Source organism: Pipra filicauda, unplaced genomic scaffold, assembly GCF_003945595.2.
Source record: "Pipra filicauda isolate LSUMZ 115617 unplaced genomic scaffold, ASM394559v2 scaffold95_size2449627_pilon, whole genome shotgun sequence".
Taxonomy (NCBI): domain Eukaryota; kingdom Metazoa; phylum Chordata; class Aves; order Passeriformes; family Pipridae; genus Pipra; species Pipra filicauda.
Window position 1 is genome coordinate 1,674,405 of NW_024105153.1, and position 10,163 is coordinate 1,684,567.

At 49.1% G+C, this 10,163-nt stretch overlaps 1 long non-coding RNA gene across 1 annotated transcript; it reads left to right on the top strand.

Annotated features, from left to right (window-relative positions):
- The first annotated feature begins 238 nt into the window (after positions 1-238).
- Positions 239-5,383, top strand: LOC113988749. The gene is made up of 3 exons (XR_005567299.1): positions 239-368; positions 1,828-2,692; positions 4,400-5,383. It is a non-coding gene; the product is annotated as an uncharacterized LOC113988749 (long non-coding RNA).
- Positions 5,384-10,163: the final 4,780 nt, after the last annotated feature.

Sequence of the window (10,163 nt, forward strand, 5' to 3'; positions counted from 1 at the left end):
GGCAGAAAGACCATGTTAGGTCTGCCTGAGTCAGTGGGTTAAAGCTTCCCCCGGGCAGTCCACCCGCACCGGGCGGGGCAGCTGAGCCCCTGAGGCGGGGGGACACTGAGCGCCGGGGGACACCGAGCCCCAGACCGGCCGTGCCGCGGTGACGGGCAGGGCCTGAGGGGCGGTGGCGGCGGCGGACACCGCCCCGCGCCCTCACCCACAAGATGGCGCCGCCGCCCCGGCCGCCCCCTCCTTCCCTCCCTCCCGCACCCACCCACCCCGGGCTCAGGGCACCGGGGCAGCCACTGTGTTTCGCACCTGGCAGCCGCCGCCCCGAAGTGAACGAGTACAACTAGGATCCATTTAAGGCAAATTTAATGGTAATTAACCGTAATCAACAGCTTGAGGAACAACTTTTACTCAGCAAGCTGCAGATACCGCGGTTGCAGTTCGCCCGTCAGGCAGGAGCGGCTGAAGACGGGGTGCGGAAAAGGAAAATGAACCTCACTGCCGTGGGTGTAACCCATCCCCGCTGTCTCCCGCCCTCCTCGCCCCTCGCTGCTGCCAGAGGTCACTGTCCCCACAGCAGCCCGGACCTGTCATCCCACACGCATACCTCTTGCCCCTCCACTGCAGGCTCCCCTCACAGCCCCCTGTGGCAGAGGCAGCCGAGTTACTTCTGCTGAGTACTTTTGGGGGGCAGCAGCCCCCAGCCAGGGAACAAAGCACAGGGAGCTGCTGCCAGCGTTTCCTCCACCCCGGCACTGTCTGTCCCAGTCACTTAAAAGCCATCCCTCCTACACCAAGAGCGCTCTGAAAACTCCTGCCAGCGCTAGTGAGGAGCATGGTTTTATTATGAATGACACCTCTCAGTGCAGATGCCTCCTGGCACCACACCTGGGTGCTTCCACCACCAGCAAAGCCCAGGCACCTATTTCATGCCACTGACCAGGGATGCTGCACTAGTCAAGGTGCTGGTAATGGTGTGCAGCTCACCCTCAGTAGGGGCAGGCTCAAATCAGTGCCCCCACAAAAAGCCACAGACTCGCTGCACTAAAGGGTGTGCAGCTGCTGTGAGCAGCCCCAGCAGCCCACCTTGCTAGTCCCCATGGAAGCACAAGCAGAAGAGTCACAGGCACACAGCCCTCCCACGGGCACAGGATGTGTCACCAGCCCCATGGTGCCATGGCCAGGCCAGCCCAAACTTTCTCACATTAGCAGCAAAAGTGCTGGGGGTGGGATGCCGGGCAGGAGCAGGGCATGCTGTCAGCAGTGCTCTCCTAAAACAGGAGTCCCAACTCCTTCCTCGCCAGCTGCATGCTTTGAGGTGTGCACATCATGCCCTGAAATCCTCCTGAGTGAAGGGCTGTGCATCTTCTCTGTTGGGGGTAAAGGGTGGGAGGCAGGCAGGTTTGGCAGGGCCTGGGTCCTGTGCAGACACAGGGAAGATCATGTTGGACGAGATGGCAGCAGTTGCAAGGGAGCTGCAGAACCAGTCCCTGCCAGCAATGGCCTCGCCAGATGGCCCTTCTGGTCTTGTCTGTGCAGGAAAACTGCTTGGGCCTCAGCAAGCCCTGCTTCGAGCCAGCCAGCTGTGCCAGACCCAGCTCCTCTCAACCTGGCAGGCAACAACTTCCGACTGCCACCAGGTACCCAGGCCTGCCCCATGGCTACCTCCAAATCCAAGCTCCTTCCCTCTGAGCTTGTTCAAGAAGTCAAGAGTTCAACACTCCCCTGCACCCAAACCACCTCATTCACTCCTCTGCTCCTCTTCTTGCTTTTTTTTCTGGTTTTTATGTCTTCCTTTTTTTTTTTTTTTTTTTTTTTTTTTTTTAACAGGAACCTTTTCTTTGGCCTGCAGCAGCTTTCCAGCTCAGGATGTTGAGAAGCAGAACCTGCAGCACAGCTACAGTGACCCTGGGAACCAGCATGGACCCCTGCAGCAGACACATGCATGCAATCACACCCCGCTTTAGATTGTCACGGCTTTCCTCATGCACACCAGGCCTCTGCCAGCTCCTGGGAGGAAAGTTGGGAAGGTATTAAGTAGCTAAGTACCTCGCTGGCAAATTAATAGTTTTTTCTTTCTATTAATTCAACTTTGCTTTTATTGTGGACTGTGGAGAATATGCAGGCTGATACAGCTGTTACAGCACAACCTCCTAGGGTGGAAAAACATCTTTTTGTCACCAGGCCCTATTCTGGCTATACAAACTAAATAAAGAAAAAAGTATTTGCTGGAAGAACTGCACCTCCACTAGGATTTTTGCCAATACAGAAATGTGTTTCATTCTGTCTTCCCTCCCCATCCCTCAATTTCCCACCTGCCATTTACATTTCTGGCTGACAGAACTACAGGACAAAGATCTGTAGTCTTGGCCTAATGCAAGAGGATGACCACTGGGTTTTGTTTTTCAAACCCTTACAGAGCACTTCTGAGCACACTGGGAGCAGCCAAGGCTGCCATAGGCTATGGGGAGAACTGAGAGAGGTTTTGTGAACCTCTCTATGGGCCTGGAGGTTAGGCACTGAGCCTGAACCCACTCCAACCCCTCCAGTGAAAAGGGTGTCTTCTGCCTGGAAAACCACAGGATGATAGATGTGGGTCCAACAAGGATAAGAAATGCAAAAAACCCTGGAGTGCAAGAGGAAGTGTATCCTGTCTGCATGGAGACATAACCTCAACAGGAACAAGTGCAGGAAGGTGAGACTAGATGGACACCATAGCAGGGTCCAGACTCCTTCTTCTGTGGCTAATTATATCTCCACTTGCTCTTTAGAGAGATATATATATGCATGCATATACATGTACTCATATTTTATACCTAGCTACTAATATTGCTGAGGTTTCCCTAAGGCAGCCCCTCTGTGTCCCCCTACAGCCCAAGTAGTCATGCTGAGATCCTTTACCATAGCAGGGCCCATGGCTTCTCCTGCAGACCACTCTCTCCCCAACCTGGGGAGATCCTTCCCCCCCACCACCATTCCTTCCTTTATTATCTCTGCCCAGCTGTGGTTTATAAGTTCTTTAAATCTCTTCTAGGAACAGATACAGATCACAGTTACCCAGAATCCAAAAACGCAGACAGCTTGAAATGTGGTTAGAGTCTGCCCTACTTTCATGAGCTGAGAGCAAGGCTCTACCAAGGTGCTTGCTATGGGGAGAGGATAAGAGAAAGACCTGTTTCAGTAAACTGCCCCTTCCTCCCTGCCCAAGAAACAAACCTAACCCGTCCCCCTCCAAGCCTGCTGCATCTGTTCAAAATGCATTGCCTCTTCTCCTGGTTTGCCCGGGACTTGCAGGTGAGCAAGATGGAGACATGAAGGCTCTCCTGCACTGCAACACTTGATACAGGCACAGGGATCTCCCCAAGCTGAGAGAGGTGCGAGGGATTTGCCGAATCAGGGCCATGAGGAAGGCAATGAAGGGCGTGCTGCAGATTAAGAACAAGATGCATCAGTAGCGTGTTTACCATCCGCACGCTCACTGACAGCTTTTCCCCATACTAAGTTGCTCCTAGGCTGCGGGAGATGCAGAAGTGGAAGTGCTGCCGGAGACTTCCCTCCTGTGAGAAATCCCCTCACTGGGAAGTCTGCACTGGATTTCAGAGCTGCTGTGAGGCTGTGTCTCCATGGGGAACATGGCTCCCTTGCACTGACAGGCTCCCTCAATGGCAATATTTCCAGGACTTGGATAGGGATAGTGCTGAAAAAATACCAGGCCTTTTTCCTTCTCTGAGTGGTGCCAGCCCACAAGACCAACCTGCAGACAATGATGTGCGTTTTCCACACCCATTTTGCCCGTAGTCTGATTCTGATAACCCTGGGCTTTTCTCACAAGCACTGATGGTGTTCAGAGGAGACGGGACTTGGGTAGAGGAGAACAGCTTGCATAGATGTACCTCCAGCTCTATGACTTTCTCCAAAGTAAAGAATATTTGCTGAATGATTCCACCTATATTCCAGGTGGAATACATGGAGCAGTACATAGACATGCCACTTGCAGCCACTAATATTTTAAGGTTGTTTGCTTAACCCTACTTGGAAGAGCTTGTATCAAGGGAAGGATCAGAGCAACAGTGGGATGTTTTTGCTGGTGCTCTCACTAGTGGTAGCAACAGTGAGATGTTTCAGAATGGTTTGCTGTAGTCAAGGCCATAAAGAAATGCTAAAGAAGGTTTTGTCTGAGAGATAATAGCCCAAGATCATTACTATATTTATTAACACCATTTACAGGACTGACTTCAATAGCCTTGGAGGGAAGAATGAAAAAATGCCAGCAAACACATTACGTTCTTCTGCAAGAAGTTTTTTCATCCTATTGAAAAGCTTTGTTAGAAAGAATGATGAGAATGGTAATAATAAGGCACTATAATTATACCTGATCCTTCTATAATCTCTCTCTCTGCAGAGTTCGGGAGCACTTTACTGCTATTATTGGATTTGAACAGTCCCATCTGGATAACATACGACTGATTTGTTTGCATGGCTTATTTTAGGTATTTCAGCATGTACATTAGAGTTGCCTTCGTATTTGGCTGATTCCCTGCACAGTCTGTAAGAGCAAGAAAAGATCTTCAGCTCCTGCTCTCCACCACTCCATTCTCCCATCCCAATGCCTTGGAGAGCTCTTCACAGAAGTCCAAGGATAAACAGAACCATCAGTCCTTCCCAACTCAGTACTGCAGAGTGTACAACAGCAGTACCAAAGTACTAACAACATGGGGGTTGGATACTATCTAGAACATTTGGATTTGCACCTGTATTAATTTAGGCTTGAGACTCCACGTATCCCGTAACAACTCTAGATGCACTTGAAAGTCTAGCAGCAAGGACTTGGCACATACCTGGTGCTAATGTACATGCTCTGTGGTTAGAATAGCTGCTACTTGAAGCTTTTAACCAAAGGGATCTGCGGCAGGAATGTGCTCCCAGCACGCACAGAACCAGGGAAAGCGTGACGGATGCTCACACCTCTCCAGACTTGGCATTCCTTGCAACACCGTCTCAGTTACAGTGACGCTGGCAAGCTCTTACCGCAGCTCCCATTCACCGTGGCGTCTGAATGAGCAGCCAGCTCCATCAACAGCAAGAACTTTGTTGTCCCCTTGCAGGAGCTCTTGAATGCAAAGCTGGGCATTTGCTACTTCACTCTGCCAGGGCCAGGAGAAATAAGACATCACTGAAAATAATTCAGCCCATGCTTAAAAGATATTATATAAAAAATGAGATTTTTTTTTTAAATGAGTAAAAGCACAATGCAAAAACTCTGGTTTACATGACTTGAACAGTTTTCACTTAGGAATTCACAGCAATTTGTCACTAGCTTGCAGTGCAGGGAGGGAATGTTCCTTTCACGCTGAATCACCATAAAACAAGCACAAGTTGCCTGATTCTTTTGTTCCTCTCACACATTTTTAAGGGATTTTTTTTCCTTGTGAATTGGAGCAGGGTTTTCTCCTGCATCCCTTACACACCCCACCTAGCCTCATCCACGGGGACAGGTGGAGTTTCCAGTGTCGGCCCAATCCTAAGGCTGTGGGACATTTTGTTGAGGAGTTTAAAAGGACCCATTAACCATGTCTTAAGTTTTCCCCAGCTTAATTTTTGGAGTATTATATCCGGTCTCCTCACTTTCATTCTCTTAGATTCTTCAGAGCCGCCTCTGTCAATTTGTTTACTTCTGGTTTATTTTTAAAAGACAAACCCCCAATGGACATAAGCTTTCAAGTCCCTTTTGAAAATGCTGTCTTGTCTGTAAGTGCTTTGTTTGTGATCCTCTCCAATCCTTTAGGCTATTGTTTACAAGCTGGAAGGCATCTGCGCTTGGGCTAATCATGCCGAATGCCAGCAATTCCCCCAGCATGATTTGTTGCACAAGCCAGTGGGAGCAGGGTTTGTTTTGATTACGTTTAGTGTGGAAAACCCACATTTGCTCACATCAGCCTGACAAAATGGGGAGGTCTAATCCAAAATCTTCAGAGGGGAACAATAATCTGGTCATTGATTTCAGTGGCGTTGGGACCAGCTCAAAGGTTGAGAGCTCTGACGGCAAGGCTGGTGTCTTGGGAGAGCAGGTAGTGCAGGAGCCAAAAATCTTTAAAAGTGTATGCCTTTCATTTGCTGTGGGTTGGATGAATCAAACGCAGATCTAGGAGGCTGCCAGTGCTATGCTTTTCAAAGCTCTGCGGCTCCTTTCTGACATGCAGTTAATCAGGCTGGGACCCCCCAGCTCTGCCCCAACCAGCCATCACCTTGGGCTGATGCTGGCCTCCCCCAGTGTCCTCAGCTGACAAGTCAGGCTCTTTCACTCACTCTGGATGATGGCGATGTTTTTATCCTCAGCCTGCGCTGATGCTTGCCTCCAGGCATCAGATGGGTGTCCCAATTTTTCTGCTCGTGAAAGCTGGGAAGAAGCGCCCGAGGGCTTCTGCGCCCTGCTCCCTTTGGGGCTGCCACCAAACTGCTGGAGCACGCAACTGCACGCTGCATGGTGGGTGTACAGGTCTCAAGGGGCTCCAGCGCAGGTTCTAGGAGTCCCATGTGCAACCAGAGCTCAGCACAGGAACTCAGCACAACCAGAGCTCAGCACAGCTGTTCCTTGCCAAGCCGCTGGCTCAGCTGGCCTGGGCAGCATCCTGTGCTGCTGAGCCTCTGGCTAAGCTTAGGCTGGCTTGCTCCCACACTCCTGCCATAGCTCAGGTCTGCCCAACAAGGCACAGAACTCAAAGCTGCACCTGGATCCCACCTCTCCCCTGTTTCCCAGCTCAGCTTTTCCTCCTCCAGAGGTGCTCCATCAATCCCCATTTAATCCCTTTTTGTACCCACACAGAGGTTAGCCTTGCCAGTGGCCTGTGGCAGGGGCTTCCACAACTTAAGATACACTTCACATGAAGAAATGTCTCCTTTTGGGTCTTGCACCTGAGTATTTCATCAAATGCCTCCTTGGGTTTTTAAGAAAACACACACACGTGGTCACCTACTCCATGGCATTTAGGCTTTATAGATCTCTGTCGCAGACCTCAGCCATCTCTTTTCTGGATGAAGAGTCCTAGTCTATCGAGCCAGCCCTTGCACAGGAAGTGTTTGGAAGTACTCTGCTTTGCCTGAATCAAAACCCCAGCTCTGCCAGCCCCAGCTGAGATCAGAAGGCAGCAGGAGCATGCTGAGACCTAGGCAGCTCCGCAGGGAGGCATCGAGAGTTGCAGAGCAGCTCTGCCACATCTCCCTCTCCCTTGACACCTGCTTTCTCTCTGAAGGCTGCCCTCAGTAACCCAGCCTTTGCACCAGGGACTAGCGCGGGGCAAGCAGAAAGCTCCACTGCATGCAGTTGGTATAACTGTACAGATGCCAAACATCTAAAGAATTGGTGCAAAATGAACTCAATCAGACAAAGACATCACATTTGCCTAACCAAGGTATGTTGTAAATTAAGGGGTTTGGCACACTTAAAGACTAATGATACAAACACACATTTTCGGAGGGACATCAGGGTAAGGGTCAAAACTGAGACCCAGCTGTGTGTACACAGGCTTTACTTTGAAGCTTGACTAGCTAAGAAAAGCTCATTTCCAAACACTGAGGATACCCAAATGCTAATAAATTTTTAAAGTGCTTTTTGCACAAACTTGTGTTTTTTGGTGAATCCTGAGTTCCTAATGACATACAGACCCTTATGTCAGAGGTAATCAAGTATTATTACAAGAGCTGCTGGCTGTGGGGCCCCTCTTGAGCACACACATGGGTACATATGGAAGTTATTAGCAAGTTTTAGCGAAGGATTTTGGGAAATTAACCCCTGGGGCCCCAGAGCACAGCTAACAGACAGCTAGTTGGGACCAGACAAAGAGCAGTTTCCTGCTGGATGCCTGTGGCACGTTGGGACTGAAATCCAGGCCCTTTGCAGCACGATAGAGGAAGCCCCTCTCACAATGACTAAACTTTTCAACTTCTGCTGTTAAGAAGAAGGGTTGAAAAAAACCATCTGCAAGGCTGTGTAAGTTTCCTCAGCAAACTGAAATGAGTCAGCTGGAGAAATGTATAACATAACTTATAAAAATGCAAACAATTTTCTTCTATTCCCCGAATGGCGCTCAGGAGGTTATGAGGAAGTTTGCAATTTCTTCGTAAGTCCCTTTAGGAGCCACCAAAAGAAACATTTGGACACAGACCACCAGGAGCTGCTCCTACGTGGCAGAGGAACCAGTTCAGAGGCAGAGTGATTAAAGTGAACATCTCCCACTCATTAATGAAAGCAGCAGGATAGTGCTTGAAGTCACCCTGTGGAAGTAAATTCTTAGAGTTTTGCTTTGCACATCTTTTTTTCTCAAGAGCTTAAAGAAAAAGGTTTCTCTTCCAACATCCAAGCAGAAAATGAAGGACTCTAACGTTTGCCTCAGCCAATGCACTTTTCACTTTTCTGTTCTTCCCAAACTGATTTCCTTTCTTGCACCAATCCTGATCTGCAAAGTGACCTCTCCTTGGGAATAATGAGGATACTTAGACATAATGTGCCTTAAGCTTCCACAATATAACAATGCTTGGCAGTAATTCACTGCTTTTCATCCACAGATCTCAAATCAATTCGCTGCAGCCCTGCATGCAATTGACTCACTTGTAAGACTGAGACAAGCGCTTGCTGTGCAATTAAAAAAAAAAAAAAAGGCACAAAATAAAGTAGACTTTATTAAAATCCAAACTATTTCCTTCTCCCGTGGTGCGATTTTCCTAAAGTGCAATCCAGGCAGCAAACAGGGCTCTTCTGCAGCCCCCAGCCATACTACCCAAGATGCTCATTTGCAGCCAAATGAGAACAGTTCACAGCCAGGTCAGAGCAATCCAGTTGGAGAGCTCTTCCCTCGGTGAGGTATAACCATGGCCAGAAAACAGCAGCATTCCTGTACTCGGTTCTAAACATGGAAGAAATTAGCCTGCTCCTTCCCCCCTCCCTGCTTTCTGAATGGAAGGCAGGAAGGCAGCCAAGAGACCTCAGCAAAGAAACCCCCAAGAAAGAAAAGGATGGAGGGGATAGGCATGATGCCTGGGGCAGCAGATCCAGTCCCACTCCCCCATGGCAGGCAGAGAGGGAGGTCAGCTCTGTGGCTGACCCTGCCGAGGCAGAGGCTTCAACCAAGAGCCAGGGAATGGTCCCAGAGGTGCCCAGAGCCACCTGAGATGCTGACAGCAATCAACAGGATGCCCACGTGTCAGCCACCACAGGGCATGCAAACCCTGCAGTAGTGAACGATACCAGCCAGTGCTTTTGCACTGGGCTGAGAGACACAGCAGCTGCAGGGCCACCGAGCTGCCCCTGGCCTCCCTGAGGCTGAGAGGAGCAGGCAGCATGGAGAAGATTGTCACTTCCCTAGCACTTATTTAACTACCTTGGTTCATAAGTCTATGCCCTGAGACAGGAGGCCAGGCATCTCGCCACCAGTGGAGAGACAGAGCCCTCCAGAGAATAATTCAGTGTCTAAGTTAGGCGGCTGTGATGAATCACAGCCTGTATCTCTCTCTCTGTGCTGACCACACGCTTTAGTTCCTCAGATAAGATACCTGAAGACAAAAGAGCAAATTCAGTGTAATCTCTCCCCATGTTCACTTTTTTCTCCTATACAGGTCTGAAGAGGAAAGTCAGCATGAGCTCAGCAGGCTGCCTGCCTCAGCTACAGATGCTTGGCAGCATGCAAAACAGTTTGGCTCAAATTTTACAGCATCTGAATTTCTCCTTTCATGTAGCTGTTTTCAGTCACTTACTTAGAAGACATACCTGCCCGTATCCCTGAAATGAACCATGACGTTATTTAAGCCAACTCTGTTCCTCTCATTTGTACGCATCCTCGCCAGCTCAAGTTCACTGATGCTGTGCCTTGTTCTAGGATCTTGAATTACTCACAGGTCTTTCAAACACTCAGTACAAATTTTAAGGTACTAAAAATACTTTCTAAAAATGCAGGGGTGAGATTTTCAGAAGTATTCTCTGTTTCGAAAATTCTTCAATTAATTACGCTATAAGATTAATTAAGTTTAGTGTTCCCAGCTATGACCACTCATTTACGCGCTGTTTTTGGTCTTTATAAGAAATTCACTTGTTCAGTTTCTGCCTGACTGCCATGCCTTGGCGCTAAACTAACTGGTTTTTCAGCACTGCAAGGGAATGAAGATATCTCCATGCA